The sequence below is a fragment of the Vespa velutina genome, chromosome 18 (genome assembly GCF_912470025.1).
Source record: "Vespa velutina chromosome 18, iVesVel2.1, whole genome shotgun sequence".
NCBI lineage: Eukaryota > Metazoa > Arthropoda > Insecta > Hymenoptera > Vespidae > Vespa > Vespa velutina.
Genome location: NC_062205.1, coordinates 2,852,721 through 2,872,720, shown reverse-complemented (window position 1 = coordinate 2,872,720; position 20,000 = coordinate 2,852,721). Strand labels below are relative to the sequence as shown.

Below are 20,000 nucleotides of genomic sequence, written 5' to 3'. Positions count from 1 at the left end.
GAGAGAAGGGAAAAAAAGGAATAGAAATAGAAAAAGAAAAAGAAAGAAAAAGAAAAAAAAGAAAAAAAGAAAAAGGAAATCTTATTGTAATGATACGTGGAGTGGCGACCGGGAGGACTGGTGGACTCGAGGGGAATCATGGACCTGGTTCCTATGGCCATATTACGTGGATCGCGCGTAGCTGTTTAGATCTAGATGGACCTGAATCATATCAAACCGGTCCGAATGTAGCGCGCGACTGCCTGCGGAGCGGGGTATAGCTCAGCCCGTCTCTCGTTGGATTAGGTTAGGGACAAGACGTGTTATAGCACGCATGAGTTAGAATAGAGAAAGAACGTTGACGGTGCTGAGTGGTAGGGGTAAAACCAGAGCGATAACGAGCCGGACAGGAGTGGGAAAGAGCTTCTGCGTTAACGTAGAGGGTTGAAAGAGAGAGAGAGAGAGAGAAAAGAGAGAGAGAAAAGAGAGAGAGAAAGAGAGAAAACGTATACGTATGTGTACGTGCATTTCTTTCTCTTTATGTGTATATGTGTGTGTGTGTGTGTGTGTGTGTGTGTGTGTGTGTGTGTGAGAAAGAGAGAGAATGTGACATGTGAGTACAAGAGAGAGAGAGAGAGAGAGAGAGAGAGAGAGAGAGAGAGAGAAAGCAAGGTCGGTTTACTCTCAAAGGAGGTCTCCTTCTCGCGTGTTCACTCTATTTACAGAATACCTCTGCACGCTTGCTGTTTTCGAGCATACCTACTACCCTTCAGACATTCGAATTTCGAGAGAGAGAGAGAGAGAGAGAGAGAGAGAGAGAGAGTGAGTGAGTGAGTGAGAGTGAGATCCCCCTTGTAAATATGTTCATCTTAAGAGCTCGCTATATATTCTACGTAGCAAGTAAATATGTAAGTAAGTACTTACACAAGGGAATCTTGCAATGATTTATAACGATCTAAACGAATGATTCGACTCGATCAAACTTCAAAACGTTACCTTTTTTTTTCTGTTTCTTTCTTTCTTTTTTTTCTTCTTCTTCTTTTTCGTTCCTTTTTTTTTCTTTTTTTTTTTTTTTTTTTTTTTTTTTTTTTTTTTTTTCCAAATCAATCTGAACAATTTCAATTGAGTCCTACTTATTCGCCATCCATTGGACGATTAATTTCGATGAATTTCGGATTATGAGATAAACGAAAGTTGTACTCGTAAATCATTTTTTTGTATGGACTTATCGAGATATTTTTTGTTCTTTCTTTTTTCTTTTTTTTTTTTTTCTTTTCTTTTTTTTTGTTCCTTTTTTTCTTCTTAACGCGTGTAGATCTACGTAGCAGACAGGCGAGTTTTCATTTTCTTTAATTATTTCATAGAGAAACTAATGCGCATAATGTTTATATGCATCTAATTATATATTTACAAATTAAAAAAGTAACTTGGATGTTATATACCTGTCATTATTAAGATCGAGTAAAAACGATCGTACGAATGATCTGAAATTAAAAGAGGAGAAAGGACATTTGCAAGGTAAGCAAACACACTCCTTCTCGAATGCAATAGAGAAACCGAGACTGGTTCAAGTTCACGTCGCTTCGAGGCTGAAGCACCGGCTCTCAAGGTCGTCTCGGAGAAAGCCTTCCTTGTTTCATGTACTACCTAACAGTGGGGATATGGCTTTTAAACGATACGATCGTATCGGGAATCAGCCCGATTATAAACGAGAATCCATTTTATATCTAGAAAAGATGATATAGATCTTATTTCTGAGAAAGCATATTTCATTATTACATTAGCTATCGAACTTTAATAATAATAATAATAATAATAATAATAATAATAGCAATAACAACAACAACAATAACAATAATGATAATAATAATGATAATGATAATGATTTCTTTATAAATCATAAGATTTCTTAATCGAATTGGCATCGTTTATTAAAAAAAAAAACTCTTCTCAAGTATTTACTTACTTATTATATTACTTTTGAATTCGATCTTTTTTCATTTTTGCATTGTATTTCTTTTCCTTTTTTTTTTCGCGTGAGAATTGTACGAACATATCGGAACAGATAAAAACAGCGAAATTACTTTCGAGAATAGAGATACGATTCGAGATCAGAAAAGCGTAACGACTGATAGACGGGCAGACAGACATAAATAGAGAAAGAGATGGAGAGAGAGAGAGAAAGAGAGAGAGAGAGAGATAGATAGATAGAGAGAGAATATCCGCATCCACTTTCGACGAGCGAAAGTTCAATGACCTTACTCTACTCGGTGAGGTCACCCAAAGCGTTCTCCACTTTCGATCTCCACGAGAACGTGCCTATGGCGATGGCTCGAATGAAAACGAGAACGCAAAGGAGAGTTTTCGAGAGAAACCGGATCGCGATCACCGGGGGTCCTCAAAACTCGCCGTGAGAGAGAAAAATATAAAAGAGAGAGAGAGAGAGAGAGAGAGAGAACACCATGAGTCGCGTGAGAGTCGCCGTAAGAAGAAAGCGAAACTCTTTCTCTGCTTTTAACTCTATCTCCTGAAAGAACTCTCCTCAATCTTACTTTTCCTTTCGATCTTCTCGAAAAAAAAAATAATATGTATATATATATATATATATACATGTTTATCCTCGATTCGATTGCAGTCTTCTATATATACCTGTGTGAGTGTTCGTGGGCGCGTGTGTGTGTTTGTATTTTATTTTTTAATCATCCTCTTTACATTACATATTTCCAATAAATTTTGTTTGTATTGGTTTTATTTTTTATCCTTTTTTTTTTTTTTTTTTTTTTCCTTTTTATCAAATCATCGATATACGTGCGCCTATCTCCTTCGATATTCTTCTTAAATATAAATTTTTTTTCTTATTTTTTCTCTATTATTTTTTTCTTTTTCTTGTTTTTTTTTTTTTTTTTTTTTTTTTTTTTTTTTTATTTATTTTTCCTTTATCAGAAAGAATATACCACAAGAGAATTTTCCAATATTATTTTCCAATATTTTATTTCAAGCCACCGACATATCTATTAGTTTCCATTTTACCGGAGTTATCGGTATAAAATATCGATACATCTATTTACTTGATATCCTTCTTAAATTATAATTTTCTACGAAAACGATAAATATATACGTATATACATATTTACTATTGCAGGCGTTAAATAATGATATATCTATTCTACGAGATATTTAATTTATTCGACGATGGCCTTATAAACGATCTTTCGACATTTTATCGTCAGAAGAAGGCGACCGATACACTTTCTTCTTCTTTTTTTTTTTTTTTTTTTAAATCGAGTATGTAAAAGTTACCGATTCTTTCTATATATTTTATCTCTGTTGCTTAACCGATCTCTCTCTCTCTCTCTCTCTCTCTCTCTCTCTCTCTCTCTTGACAAAGTAGCCTTAAACCTGACGACAGGAAAGTGCAAGTGGATTGGCCAAGTAGGAGACGTTCGAAACGGTTTTTGGTAGCCTTCGACGAAAGTGAAACGGCCTTCGGCAAGGAGCTTCTCTCGGCGTATATAAGCGCCATTGAACTAGTGACCTTCATACGAGAACCGGTCTTTGTTCCGAGCCCTTAGAGAGAGAAAGAGAGAGATATTCTGACCCACTCTACTCTCCCCCTCCTCCTTTCTCTCTCTCTCTCTTTCGATTTATCTATCTATTTTAATTTTATTCTTTTATTAAATCTATGATTTTAAATATACTAATTATATTTAGACAATACAAAGAACGATTCGTCATAATATATTACAATGAATCTCTCTTCGAACATTTCTATTTCTATTATTCTCACGGTTTTATTATTATATTCGAAATGTATTTAAAAAAGAAAAAAAAAAAGAAAAAAAAAAGAAAAGAAAAAAGAAGAAATGAAAAAAAAATTAAAGAAAGAAAAATTGAAAGCTCTATTATCAGAGAATATAAATAGAAAAATTTTGATGTAAATCCCTATTTCGCGATTGAATTAATATCAAAATAAATCTCTCGATTTATGCGATATTAATGTTTTTAAAGATGCGTTAAGTGTTAATAAATAAAGGCAACGTTGAATTTAATGTTCGTATTTAACGAAGCATATTCAGAATTAGTCGCGAAAGTTAATATAATTCTAATAACAGGTGGAGGAGATTCGCTTTCTTTGCTACGCTTTAATTTTCAGTTCTCGAATCTCTACGATTCAATTCTAACGTTTTGAAATGTTTTGAAGGTAATTGACTACGACGCGATCTTGATTAGAAAGTTTATTGATAGTTTAGATCATACAAATGTATATATATATACACATTTATGTATATAAACACATACATATAGATACATTCGCATTCTTGTACATACTTATCAACATAGAAAAGACTAGCTAAGAGGAAAATAATATAATCCGTCGGCGATTCATAAAGTGTCCGTGAGGAGACTTGCAAATTTTTTTTCCTCGAAACGATGACGTTTCACATACGTATATACATTTTGCACGTGCATACATGCATACATATACATATATATATATATATATATATATATATATATGCATCGCCGTTTATATTTTATTAATTGAATGCCAATGGCGAATACAAAAGTACAATCAATCGAAATGATTTACTCACGATACATATTTTTCGATAAATAAGACTGAACGATACAAGTTGATAATACGAAAGGAAAGAGGAGAATGGGGGAAAAAGTTACTTTGCATTTTTTTTTAATTTCAATTATTATTTTTTCGTACGATCAAAAGACAGAGGGCAGGGGGCCGGGGGTTAGGAGGAGTGGTTTGGATGAAAGAAAAAAAAAAAGAAAAAAGAAAAAAAAAAAAAGAAAAAAAAAACAAGAATTACATTTCCGTTCCACCGTATTCATTTTTATTCGAGTATCATTAAAATAAATTCGAAATATTTTAATAAGTAAGTCCGATATTAATTTTCACGCAAATAGATATGATAAAGATTTGATTCTACATACTGCTTGCTGCGTATTTTAATTGTGGATTCAATGAGAATAAATAAAAAGGAGTCATCATTTTCCGTGTAAGTTTCGAAATTATCATCGTGGCATGCAAACGTTGCCATAAGCCGGCGCCGGTATCACCTGTGATAATTTCTGTTAACATTAAAAATGTCGAAACGAAGAACGGTCGGTTAGAGGACGATTCCTACCGGTCGTCAGATATCGTATCTTCAGACACGCATTTCGTATCAATGCTTTTATTTCCTTAACCCCGTAGCCTTTATCGTTTGTCAACGCAAATACATAACGTCGTATATAATATATATATATATATATATAGGGTGTCCCATTTAATTTGATCATCTTCGCTATCTTCATTGTTTTCGATATAATACGAACAAAATATTTTCATGAGAATAGACAAAAAAAAAAAAAAAAAGAAAAGAAAAAAAGAAGGAGAAATTCTAGATAATTGATTTATAGAATTTTATATTACGAATGAAAATAAATTTCTTAACAAAAAAAATAAAAAAAAAAAAAAAAAAAAAAAAAGAAAAAAAATGAATAAAAAAGAAAAACGAAGAAATAGGTCATTAAACGGTACATTAAATACAATTTCGATAATATCTTCCGTAACATTGTTTGGATTGATGGAAAATATAAATTCTGTTTATGTAAAACATGTCTGAATATTATTTGCGTCGATTATTTTCCTCGTCTCGTTCTTTTATCTTTCGCTAACATCACGTCTTAATAAGCTCGTAAATGCAATACGTATATATATATATATATTAATATATATGCAGCGATTTTTCTGTTTGTTAAATACACGTCATAAGCGACGAATTTGGTGTGCGACCTACGACAAAAGAATTTTGACGAAAATTCTTTTCGGCGAATAATCGTCGCCGTATCATTAAAGATTTTCTGGATTTGACATTGAGCATTGCGTTATCAAACGAATCTCACGTCGTCGTAAACCGTCTCATTAATTAATGCCATATACGAATTCGTTGATTGACTGTATAAAAAACACAAAAATCGAATTTTTAATATCAAAGATCTAACATAATACGTAGCTATACGTTGATAGGATAAAATCTTGATGGATCACTCAGGAAAATCCATAGATTACTATCGAGTATATGAAGACTTTTATCGTACGATTGAAAAATTTAAGAATGTCATCCCAATAACGATTGAACCGATAAACAACGTATTTATAATTTAAATATATATATATATATATATATATATATATATATATGTAACTACGAACTTACATATTTATATTAATGCTTGCATTTTGCAATTTTCACTCGACATGCGTATGTAATATTTTTTTTCTTTTTTTTTTCTTTTTTCTTTTCTTCATAAAAATAACGCGAATTCTAATAAGTGATTACTCGAAAGACAAATAAGAAGGCAGATAAAGATACGAATAGGATTACTCGAAACGATATGACGTATATATACATGCATGTGATATATATATATATATATATATATATATATATATATCTTCTAAAGCTCATAAGTTTAAACGAGAGAATCATTTAATTACAAACAACGAATGATATACATACGTATCGTAAATCGTAAATGGATCATGCAGAAATATCATATAAATAAATGAAATTAATACGTTCGAAGGATATAAGAAGAAATATTTCAATGTCTCGATGGAAGAAAGAACCGAGTTCAATAGTTGTCCTTCGACATGTTCGCGTAAAACTTAATACAAGTATTCATTGATCTTCATTGATCCTTATTGATCCTCGTTGACTTTATCTCAAATGTTCGCTCGACTATTTATTATGGAAATGTCAGTTGGCTTTTCGATACTTGTTTTAATCCGGAACGCTTGGCAAAGATAAATGGTGTTACGTCTTTACGGTAGGTCAAGATCTAGAAAAAAAAAAGGAAAAAGAGAAAAGGAGAGAGAGAGAGAGAGAGAGAGAGAGCGAGAGAGAGTCAAAGAGAAATAGTCGCGTGTCGTGAGGGAGAACGAAGAACGGTCGATGGTGACGTCACGCAACGAAATCGACGTGACTATGCATTATCCGTTCCCCTTGCGTGTAAAGTCGATTATCATCCTTATATTATCGGCATTAATATTCTCGAGATCATCGATCGCGATGATCGTTTACGTCTGAATGTCACTGACCGCCCCTTCTCGAATGAAAGATCATTAAACGATCGATAATAATTGAACATTATTACGATTCGTACTTCGATGTCTCTCTCTTTCTTTCTCTCTCTCTCTCTCTCTCTCTCTCTCTCTCTCTCTTTCTCTCTCTTTCTCTCTTTCTGTTTCTTTCGCACTGCTAGAATTCAATTTGGGTTTACCATATATAATCATCGATAAGATAATATTATATTCATAATCATTTTATACGCGTCTCTTGATTACGTACCAGTCTTGAGTCTTCCTCGAAATTATTCATTCAAATTTACTTATATAATATATTACATTTCATAGTATTCGTCATAAAGTAGACAATTAAAAATGAATACGAGTCATTATCTTTTATTAATAATTAATATATATAATAAATATTATATATCGTGAAAATGACAACAATCTTGTCGATTATTTAAATAGGAAAATTATTTTATTCATTTTCCAATCGATATTAGATAAATAATGAAATGTATTTTGAAATTATCGAATAATATCGAAGATGAAACATTTCAATCAATGAAGAAAATATTTGAGTGTTGTATATTGAAAATTGGTACGGCGTAATTCATCCGCTCTTTTTACTTTTATCCATCCCCATTACCGCCCTCTTTTACGCCTACCCTCTCGTCCGCCTGTTTGACCGTTTTGCTTCGCTCCTCCTCCCCCAACCCTTCTTTATTCCCTCACTGCATCAACTACCGAACACCCACCCCTTTCTTCCTTCCTTCTACGAACGAGTCGAAGGCAGACAAGAAGAAACGAAGAATACGCACACAATGTAATACTACATGTACTATGTACTACACCCCCACTCTACTTATGAGAGAGAGAGAGAGAGAAAGAGAGCTTATAGTCTAGCCTTGACTGTGCGACTGTTGCTATGGCGATAACCACCCCTACTTTTCGAAGCTTTCCCACCCTTTCATTCGATTCTCCTTCCTAAGGCACCCTCTAGTGTCAGAGCGTCGGGCTACGACCGCGAGTGTGACCCCGACCTTTCAGGTGGATGACCTCCACTGCACCATGCTTGCGCGCGCATCGAATATACGAGTGCTACCGTTCGCTCGTGTCCAAGCGTGCGCACACAAACGCACATACTCAAATATAATCCTAGACGAGTGCACAAACACACCTCGTTCTACCCCAAAACCGGCACACACACCTCTCTCTTTCTCTCTCTCTCTCTCTCTCTCTCTCTCTCTCTCTCTCTCTCTCTCTCTCTCTCTCTCTCTTTCTCTCTGTCTGTCTATGTTCAGGGATGCAAACGTGCTCGTTTGGCTCGACGAGTACGATCGCAATTACATATATACGATAGAAAAGGGTGCTTGAAGACTGGCGAGTCACGAGTCATCGTTCGAGTAATCTCTCTTAACGATCTAACCCTTCGACTTTTCAACCACTCTTTCTTTATTTTCGTCTAAGGATTTTGAGCGAGTGCCAAAGATCTATATAGATTATGTAGCCTGGCATTTTATTTCTCCATCGTCCAGCAGGTATCATTGATCAGGTGCATCCATGCATAAACTTTCATTATTTCTCTGGAAATTTATTTTTATGAAATTATAAAATATCTCACTTAAATATAGGATTAATATTCTCGTTTATTTGGAATTATTCCATGTCACTTTGGCGAACGTGTTAAACGTTAAGAAGAGAAAAAGAAAATAGAAAAAAGAAAAAAGAAGAAAAGAAAAAGAAATTAATGAATTTTAAATAGATAAAGAAGATAAAGAAAAACAATAAATATAAATATAAATGTATAATATATGTTAGAAAAAGAAGATCGGACAGGTGCCTCGAAAATAATGTTCCTCCGCGTTAGGATAACGGTTGACCGGGTCATTGGCGCGTCATACTACGCTGCATTACGCCTATGCGCCAGACGGCGACGAGGGGTTGCTCACCCCTTCCTGTCTGCACCCTCACATGGAAACGGAGTCGAGGCTTTTGCAAGAGTCGAGCCATCGACTACTCTCTCTCTCTCTCTCTCTCTAGCCCGTATTCCCCTCTGTCTGTCGTCTCCTGCTGCTTTCATTCTCTTCCCCTACTGGTACCCCTACCATCGAACAACCCCTCCCTACCATCTTCCTCATCGTCGCGTTTCTCCTACCCCTCCGCCGCCGATTCCCAAATGCCGTCCGAGGAATACTTAAACGTCCGGGATGGACGGAATATTTCGTTTTCACTATCTCTCTGTCTTTCTCTCTCTCTCTCTCTCTCTCTCTCTTTTTCTCTTTTTTTTTCTTTCTTTCTTTCTCTCGCTCTCTTCTTTCGTGATATTGTATTGTACGTCTAGATGAAGGGGATGAAGTAGGCGCCGAGGGTGCATCGAGCAGTCTTGCCAATTTATGCCAACCGGTCGTTCCACCCTCTTCTTTCTCTCTTTCTCTCATTTTCTCTTCGCTTCCTCACCTTCGTCATCGTCGATCGACCTTTCTTATGCGGTATACCTGTATACCGCGCGATAACACGAGCGTTAATAATAATGAGCGGTATACGAGGGCCGTCTCGCAAAAAGGGTTGCCGAGTACGAACTTGTATGTTCTATGAAACGAGGGAATATCTGAGCGTTTTGTTTCGAACGAACTTGCCAATTTCACTACTTATACGATCGGTAATATAATGAAACTCGAGATATTAATTGGAAAGATATAATTTTTAATACTGATTACAAGAGAGAGAGAGAGAGAGAAAAAAAAGAAAAAAAAACGAATAAAAAGAATAAGAAATAAAAAAGAAATTGTCCATTGTCCTTTGTGAGATTCGTAATGAAACGATTTAAAATATATAATATTTTAATATTTAACTTGGCAAAAATAGGAGTCGTGTTAAAATCAAACTGCTACATTCATCGTTTATATTTGTCATCGTCCGTAATTATAGTCGGGTCATTTCAATTGCAGATGTCAGTCGTTAACCTCCATTAGAGAGAATAACAAATCCAGTTACTTGCTAATTAGAGAGAGAAAGAAAGAAAGAAAGAAAGAAAGAGAACTTCAACCTAGTTCGGTTAGACGATGGGTTTACGAAGGGTAAAGGACGAGTGGACAAGCCAACGAGGGCTCAGGGATATCGGGTGGAAAAGGGAAAAAGAAAGAGAGAGAGAAAAAGGGGGTGGTTGTCGTCTAGAAATCTTGCTTCTTCTCCAGCGAATATGAAGTGTGCAATTAGTCCGTCTCGCGTAGGCACTTTTACTTTGGGTACGACATTGATATTCCCCGTTATGCTCGTTGTGTCTGCCCATGGTGGTTTTTCTCATTCGTACGCTCTCGACGAAAGGGGTGCTGAAGTAACGATGTCGAGTAACGATTTACGATTTTCTTTTTCCTTTTTTTTTTTCCTTCCTCTTCTTTTTCTCTTTCCCTTTTGTATCCTTTCAACTCTCTTTTTCTCGTCGTGTTAATGCGACGTACCTTAATCACAATCATATAACGAATATATACATATCTTTATATCTTGTATTTTTATCTTCAATTAAATACCAATTGTTAGTTTAGATTTCTCTTAAATATCACGTATCCGATTTAATTATAATATAACAAGACGATGAAACAAGTATTATGAGTTAATTTATCGCTCTGGTAAGTAGGAAATTGAAAGGAAATTTACTTTCACGGTAAAAGAACGATTAAAACAATCTGATAATAGATCTGGTATCGCTAAGATGTGATTCCTTACGCGATAACGTTATAGCGTTAATTTCTTACGATGTTTAATTTGAATATGCAAATTTGAGAAACAAAATTTCGTATCGCGTACAATGGCCTCGAAGCTTAATGACCCCGTGACTACTTTGAAGTCGACGGACTCGCGATATCGCGTGCAACTGCGCTCATTGCATGTAACGTTGTATTATCGCCACGATAATAGCTACTTTATCTATAAATCTTCGGCCGATCGAAGTGCTCTCGGAAATTGGTCAGTCTAATTTGTGTCTGATATGAAAAAGAGAAAAAAAAAAAAAGGAAAAAAAATATATATATTTAGAGAGAGAGAGAGAAAGAGAGAGAGAGAAAGAGAAAAAGAGAGAGAGAGAGGGGAAGAAAATTCTCTGATAATTTTAATAGATATAAATTAAATCGATTTTAAACAATACGCACGATGTGTTAATCCAAATATAAAAAAAAAAAAGCAAACAAAAAAAGAAATAGAGCGATTTGCTAACGAGTCAAACATTCTTTTTATCCTTACCGACTATTATTATTATCATCATTATTGTTTTCTTGCTTAATTTATTTTATTTTATTTTTTTTTTTTTTTTTATTCAAATAACGCATAATTAAAAGTAGACTAGGATTAAATTTTTTCTTTCTAGTCACCCGCTACATGACGTCGATTCACGGTCACAGTTTACTCCAAACAACGATCCGTCTAGACAGACAACCCTTCCCGGAGAAACACTCCATTTCTCTCCCTCTCCCTTTACCTCTCTCTTGCTCTCTCTCTTTCTCTCTCTCTCTCTCTCTCTCTCTCGTTTATTTTTTCTTTTTCCTTTTTCTTTTTTTTTCTGCCTCTATCCAAGGCCCCTGGGCTTCTCTCCACCAACACCATCTTCGCAGGCAGCCCCTTTTATGCATGCACTTCACTGCCACGTCGTCTCATTGTCGAAGGGAACCTTTCATCACCGAAACCATCAACATTATTGTGATACGTATATTATTATGATATATGAAAAGGAAGACGACGATAACCGAGGATAGTCGACGACGAAGATGGCCAAAAAGGACCAACGATGACTCCGACGACGTCGAAAGGAACAAAGATTTCCAAAAATATCCGAAAATACCCAGAGATAATCCAAGATAATCCAACATTGCTGAAGATTTTCAAAGATATTTCAAAGATTTTAAAGATGGACGTCATCGTCGGATATCTTCGGCAGTTACCGACGTCGGCCATCTTTGTTTGCAGCCGCCATCAGGCCTGTTCGGTCGTTGTCGTCATCTTCGTCGTCGATAAATCGTGATACGTAGAAATTAATTTTATGCAAATCAAATTCCTCAATTATTGCGATCAAATGAGAAGACCTCGAGTATAAAGTCTCTCGTATAAACTTAATTAATTAAAAAACAATTCTATATGCGCGACACTCAAGGAAATTTCATTGCGATTACCGATCGAATAGGAATGATTATCCACGCTTTTTTTTCTTGTTTTTTTTTTTTTTAAATAAACACTGGAAAACAATATACGATCGATTTACGTTCTTTAAAAAAAAAAAAAAAAAAAAATCCAATATTTTATTTTATTTTATTATTTTATTATATTTCTTTTTCATTTCATCCAAATGATTCTCAAGATTTTTAATTAATTAATCGATCTAAGAAGATACAGTTCTTTTTTCTTTCAAAATGAATTCTTAACTTCTACATATATCTTAACAGATATAGATAAATATTAATACGATATTGTAATTAAGTATATCCCTATATAAAAATGCTGTGCTTTATCGTAATTACGAATTGTAAGTTACGAATAACCGATTTTGAAAGTTACGGGGCGTGGCAGTGGCATAGTAGCACGTCGATGCAGCACGAGAGAGCGAAAGTTCGCCCCAGTGCCGCCATCCTGTCTGTGCAGAGAATTTCGTCCCCCGATCGACTCGTCTGCCCTACCGTTTACCTCCCTGTTGCACCACAGTCCTTTCTCTCTCTCTCTCTCTCTCTCTCTCTTTTACCCCTGATTTGCGCCATCTCCCTCCCGATCCTCTTTCTTTCTACTGTACTACTCGCCCTCACCACCGACCAACCAACCAAAACGTACACGAGTTGCAGTCTCTTTCGTTCGACATAAAAGTCTGCGTATGTACCTACATACATCTATATATATGTGTTATACTATATGTACGTCGATCGATCCCAATTCCAGACGTCGAAGAAATGGAAACCGGCATTACTTCTCTCTCTTTTTCTCTCTCTCTCTCTCTCTTTCTTTCTCTGTCTTTCTCTCTATTTTTTGTACTTCTTTGAACCCTCTGTTTTTTTATCGATCCATAATACTCGTTCACTCCGGAGGAACAATAGCGTTCGCTCGAGAGAAGTTGGGAAGCAGGATTTTCCAGAAACGTTGATATTTTAACGGAGTGGAGATTTCTTTCTACTCGAGACAAGAGCGTCGAAACGATCGTACAAAGATGGTCCGCCCCCTTTTTCTCCCCTCCTCCCCCTATCTTACCAATCCCCAACCACGAACGAAAGATTTTTTAATAGGTCTTTCAAGTTGGCAAGCATCCTTGCCGGTAACGCTCGTTTCTCTTTTCGTCGACCGATGGAGAAGGGGCTTTGGAGGGAGAAAAGAGGGTGAAAGGGGAAAGTTTGCCCCAGTACGTTGCACCCTCAAACCTCCTCGAACTTCCTCCAGAGCTTTCTGAAAGTAGAAGAAGGAAAGAAAGAAACGCTGTTGGTCCTCGTCTGGATGCGCCGAGCGCGTCTCCCTTTGCGTCCTCCTTCTCGTTTCTCCTCTCACGTCTCTCAGCCAGACCCTCCTCGACATCCCGGTATTCCCGTTTTACCGCCCCCGAGTCCGCTGCACCGAGTCACCGAATCAATACCGGCAGACATCCTAACTCACTGGAGGTCAATGCCTCGTTCCCGCGAGCGCCGACGACCTCAACCTCCTCTCTCTAGCTTCTCTTCACTACCACCAAGAGAAACATCGCCACCAGTAGCGGCAGTAACAGCGGTAACAGCAACACCACCAACACCACCACCACCACCACCACCACTACCACTACCATCACCACTATCACCACCACTAACGCTACCCTACAACCTTCTTCCAGAAGCCAGACGAGGACTCTCCAAGGGATGGGGAGTTCTAGCTCGATTACTACCTTCTCTCTCTCTCTCTCTTTCTCTCGTTCTCTTTTTCTCTCTTCTCCTCTCCTCTTTCTTATCTCTTCTTCCTCTTCCTCTTTTTCTCTCACGACCTTCCGACAGCATTTCTTATTCCCTCAGGAAGAAAACTTTGCTGCCTTTCTCATATTCTATGATCGATTTTACAGAAACACAACGGTTACTACCATCGATAAACTAAACGGATGCGATTTGTTGGATTTTTTTCTATGTCTTTTTTCTTCTTTTTTTCTTTTTTTTTTTTTTTCACATCAAACGATAAAGATTATAACTCCTGCATTCCTGACAATTATAATTTTATATTCATCTAAATGATACTAGAAATCTTTTGAAGATTCGTTTAATCACATATGAAATTTAGAAATGATAATGACCATTACAGATTTATAATGAATTTCTTTTCTGAAGAAAAGATACTGAAAGACAATCTTTATACTCTACTAAGATAAGCTTTCATCCTTTCATTTGTCGTTCCAAGAAACATTAAATCTTGATACGCAAGAATGAAAGTTCTTAAGTATTAGCTGTTTCCTCTAGCTCGAATTCAGTGGAAGGACACGCGGTATTTGCACTAGACCTAGAGTGAAAAGCGCCCATCGTTCTACGAGTGCACGTAAAATTAGACGGTACGTTCAACTCTCTTGGGATACTGCCAAGAAAATTCTCGGCCTTCTCTTTCTTCCTCTCACTATCCTTATATCTCTCTCTCTCTCTCTCTCTCTCTGTCTGTCTCTCTCTCTCTCTCTCTCTCTCTCGTCGTCTCAGGATGCTGCGACATTTCGATGCGGCAGTCTGGATGGCACCAATGCCCCCGTTCCAAAGTAAAATCAAATCCTTGATCGTTTAGTGAAGATATTTCTCTTCTTTTTTTCTTTTTCTCTTTCTCTTTCTTTTTCTCTTTTTTCGATCCGTCGAGCTTTTATTTTTCCAAGGATCATAAACGAAAGATTAAAATAAAGAAAAGAGAAGAAAAAAAAAAAAAAAGGAAAAAGAAGAAGAAGAAGAAGAAAAAGGAGAAGAAAGGAAAATTTTTCGAAGGATTATAAAAATTGAACGTCCTTGAGCTTTAATTGATAAATATTTTTTTATTGAAGAAATAAAAAACGAAAAGGCTACCATTCGCGAAAGATATTCTCTTATAATTACAGCTGTAACTACGTATTTAACAAAACTGAGATGTTCAAAGGTGCGGCAGCTTAATTACATCGATCGATCAACGTTACATACGAATAATGAAATAAAACAAAATAAAATAAAGTGTATACCTATAAAATACTTTAGGTAGAACAAAATTTCTCGAACACGTCTTTAATAGTCATGGCTCGTTAATTGCAACATCGAGATGATTAAAGCATGAGTGCAATGAGAAAGGAAAAGGAGGAATATGAGAGGGTGCCAGAGAGGGATTTTTGCTCTTTCATCCCCGTATCTCTTTGGCACGACAACGCGATCCGTTTTGAATACATTAACGAGCGTTCTATTTTTCAAGAGCGTACCGTGTTTACCGGTGTCGCGGCGTCTGCGAGATCCCAGCCATGGAGGAGGATGAGGGAAAAAGAAAGAAGAGAAAGAGGAAGGAGAAGGAAAGAGAAGAAGAGAGGAGAACGAAGAGGAGAGAAGAGGAGAGATTTGAGAGGAAGCTCTGTCGCGTATGCGCGAGCTCACGCAACACACCCCAACCCCTCTATATGCATTCCCTCGAGTGTGAGAGACAGCCATGGCCGTCGGAGTGTACATGGACTAGGTGGAAGGGAGGCGGAGGGGGAGGGGAAGACAGACATTGCACTTTCCCTCATCCTCCCTCCCTACTCTCTTTCTACGGTCGCGACCCTCGTTCGCTCCTTTCTCAACACCCTCCTCCACTCTCCAACCTCCACCCTCTCTACTCACCACCCGCCACTCTCGACTTTCATATTTTCCCCGGACGACGATGACAGTGGTGGGCAATCTACGATACGTTAGGAGAGTCAAGTTCATCCTCCTCTTCTCAAAGTCACCTCTGTCCGATGTTTCTAACGAATCGTCGTAGAAATTTCCTAGTGGGAAGTACGGGGGGGGGGGTAAAAAAAAAAGAGAGAGCTATTATTACTTCTTGTAAAGTATATCTAGAAATGTATCTATGCATCTAACCAACTGATCAAACTTTCCACTATTCCTTTATCGAAAGCTTAGTCAATTGTATATGTACGTATATTTTCTTTTTTCTTTTCTTTTCTTTTTTTTCTTTTTTTTTTTTTTTCTTATCGACTTAAAGTATCACCAATCAATTACTCTTATCAAATTATAATGAGATTTGGTGACATTATGTCATTGTATTCATGGGGGGAAAATTTGTGTGCGATTGTCCACACATTTCTATAATTTAATATTAGATTAAATTAATTCATATATTAATGAGATTTAAAAGGATTGTATCTTTTTAATCCTTATATAATAATTATCTTTCTTGATCAATCAATTCTAAAACTAATCGATTTTCATGATTGCTATGAATTGAATACGTATATACGTAAATATCTATGATCATTTTCGTATCTTTCACGTTTATATAGAATAGAAATTTGAAAGAACTTAGGAGACAGTTCGAAAGGGTAGACGACCTTGTTCGCTAGATATTCTAGAGTTTGACTTTACGCAGACGGTCTTTGTTCTCGATGGGCGACACCCTTGTTCTACGGAGCGTTAGCCTTATTAGTCAACCCCACTTTCGTTACAACCAATCGATATCCCAACGACGAAGTCAAATCGACAAATGTCTAAAGTTATGACGTTGGATCTATCTCGATGTTGGTTTGCTTGATCGTTCCTTTCTCATATATATACATACATAAATTTTGTGCAATACATATCGTTTTTTATATTACTTCACATTTATCCCAAAATGTCATCCAATTTCAACGACGAGTTAAATTGCTCTTATTAATCAAAAGATCCTTTGGTACGGCTATATTTGATCCATTAAAGTATCTCGACAAGAGAAGGATGATGCTCTCTCTTCTACCCTAAACACCGAATTCCAAATGCGAGCCAATGTACACAACTCTTTCGTTAAGAAATGATCCATCTGGTTGACTCCTCTAATCGACGAAAGTTTATAGAAATTCGAATAGGTTCTTTTATTATTAAAAAAAAAAAAAAAAGAAAAGAAAAAAAGAAAGAAAAAAAGCTATATCGCTTTGTCTCTCTCTCTCTCTCTCTCTCTCTCTTTTATATATATATATATATATATATATATATATATATATATATATGTGTGTGTGTGTGTGTTTTTCTCGAATAATAAATAATTTAGAATTATAATATTTGAAAATATAATCGCGTAGGAAATAATTCGATCGTATCCATATATAAACGATTTGTCCTTGAAACGAATATGTTCGAAATAAAAAAGTTTTTCGGAGAAAAGAAATTTTTAGGGATTTCCAGAAAGTAATGGGCGACATCATCCTCTTTCAGGGTGACTGCCAGGAATAACTAAGGACACCGCAGTTGGATGATAGTACGTTCATCGGTTCAAGGTTAAGAGCATCGTCGTCATCGTCGTCGTCGTCGTCATCGTCATCGTCGTCGTCGTTGTAGTCATCGTCGTAGACATCGTCGTTGTTGTTGTCGTCGTCATCGTCGTCGTCGTCGTCGTCGTCGTTGTTGTCGTTGTTGTCGTCGTCGTCGTCGTCGTTGTTTCTATTCTGCTGTTGCTCAGCGTGGTAGCATCGGGCACGTTCGTCGACCGAAATACATCCCTCCTGATGTATAAATACCTTAACGTAGGAAAACCAAGGGAAAAGAGATCGCTGAGAGACGCTGTTGCTTGCATCCTAGTAACCTTGCTCCGTGTCTCTTGAGATATGAAAGGCCAAGGACCGTGATAATTGTGAGATGATTATCATAGCTTAAGAAAATATTCAAAATCGAGACCGGTCTAATAGATCTAATCTAACGATCGATAATATATATCTTTTAAATATTATCTATAATATTATAGATTTACTCTTATTATTCAATTTCAAATCTAAATTATAATCCAAAAATTTCTCGAAAGCCTAAGTATTAATTTTGAATTTATTAATTTTGTTTATCCCTCGTCGTTCAGTCGAGAAAAGAAAAAAGAAGAAAAAAAAAAACGGATGCCAATTGCTCTAATCTTTCCTCTGTTTTTTTTTTTTTATTTTTTTTTTTTTAATTTCGAGTACGTAATTTCGTATACGTGCTTGTAATTTACGATTGGTACAACACGATTGTAAGGAAAAGGAAGAAAAGAAAAAAAAAAAAAAAAAGAAAAAAAAAAAAGGAAAAAAAAGAAGAAGAAAGAAAGAGAGAAAAAAAAGAAATTACACGTTCTCTTTCTTACTATCTTACTTCTTGTCGTTGGAATTTCGAAGGAATCAACGATGAGAAAGTAAATCGTTCGAGTTCAAGGTAAATCTTTTACATTTTACCGAACGTAAATCGAGTCGCGTATGCGTGACAAGAATTAAATATTCTCTTTCTCTCTCTCTCTCTCTCTCTCTCTCTCTATTTCTTTCTTTCTTTCTTTCTTTCTCTTTCCTCGACGAGTGCACAGAGGCCGATGAGGTTATCCGCAATAGATGCGTTGACCTTTACAATGGATACACCCTGTGGCGTGTCGATGACACTGTGTTCTATAAAGATACCCCGAGGTTGGTAGGGCCTTTCAGGCCTTTGTCTCGTTCTTCGTCCGTCGCAGCCGTTGAACCCGATCGCCGAGGACAACACACTTTGAACTATGTATGCGCGTAACTACGATAATGCAAGTCCTTCGTGTCACGCTAGAAAGGATGCTAGGTATCTAGATTGAAGTCAGTGATGACCGGAAAACAATTCGCTTTGTGGGATATCAAAAGTAAAAAAGACAAAAAAAGAAAAAAGATAGAAAACGAGGGGGAGAGAGAGAGAGAGAGAGAAGATAAACAAAACAAAAAAAAAACCAATGTCGATTAGAACGGAATAATGAACATCCTGTTAAATCAATTAAATCGATTTTAAAGGTCAATTTATGACACGGATCAAAAAGATACAAAATAAGATCACATTGGGAGGATCACAAATACGTATGTATGTACAACTTAAATCCCCGTTCGACTATCGCATTGTAAAGCACTTTTATTACTATATCTCTTTCTGCACGACAGTAAGCGCGAGACTCTCTTTAAAGCGTGAAAAGTGAAAAACAAACCTTGAGAGACGCTTATCGAACGATCGTCGTAGCACGAAATATAAATAAAGGAGAAGAGCCCCAGCCAGTTCTAAGTGCGACGGAGTAGGCTTTTCGATGAGTAATAAATCGCGATAATGCCACGGGGATACGAAAGTTTAAACAACGATGAACATTACGTACGAAATATAATCGAATGAAAAATCAATGAATATCGAAACTATCGTAATTTTCTAATCTTAAGAAAAAGGAAAGAAAGAGGAAAGAAAATCAAATCTTTCTTTTATTTTCTTTATCTTTTTCATTAGAATAATAAAACGTGCGAACAATTAATTCGCAATCGATCAGGATGCGTGACGATCGTGTCAATGATAGAAAAGAGAAGGAAAAAAAAGGGGGGGGGGGGAGTAGAAAAAAAGAAACGCAAAGAGAGAGAGAAAAAAACAAGGGAAAAAAATTATCGAAGATCGAACGTCAGAGAGAGAGAGAGAGAGAGAGAGAGAGAGGAATCGGTTCGAGAGGAGAACGCGCGCGCGAAGGTGCGATGCACCTACGTGCAGTCGGGTCAAGGTCGAATCCCTCGTGCAACGGCTGAGTCATTCGTTGCTGGCCCGTTTGTGTTGGTGCTAGAGTGGTGGTGCGCTGGTAGGTACTGGTGCTGCTGGTTGGTACTAGTGCTGCTGCGTTGGGCTGCTGCTGGTGCTCGCTCGGTCGTCGCGAGTGCATCGAACTCCGTGACCGTTGCAGCTGCATGCAGCAAGCACGTTCAGCTCGGACCAGCTCGGCAATGCTCGGCCCTTCTCGCCTGCATTCCGCGTGCATCAACCCGCTCAGAGTGAGACGGAGATAGGAGATCGTGGAGTGCAATGGCCAG

At 36.8% G+C, this 20,000-nt stretch overlaps 1 long non-coding RNA gene across 3 annotated transcripts in view; it reads left to right on the top strand.

Annotated features, from left to right (window-relative positions):
• LOC124955447 overlaps positions 1–20,000 on the top strand; it is a 28,556-nt gene that overhangs the window by 3,675 nt on the left and 4,881 nt on the right. The window contains exon 3 of one of the 3 annotated variants that reach the window (XR_007102884.1): positions 11,622–11,896. The exons of the other annotated variants lie outside the window; for them this stretch is intronic. This is a non-coding gene — a long non-coding RNA (uncharacterized LOC124955447). Of the gene's footprint in view, positions 1–11,621; positions 11,897–20,000 lie in introns of those variants that run through there. 3 annotated transcript variants of the gene reach the window in all.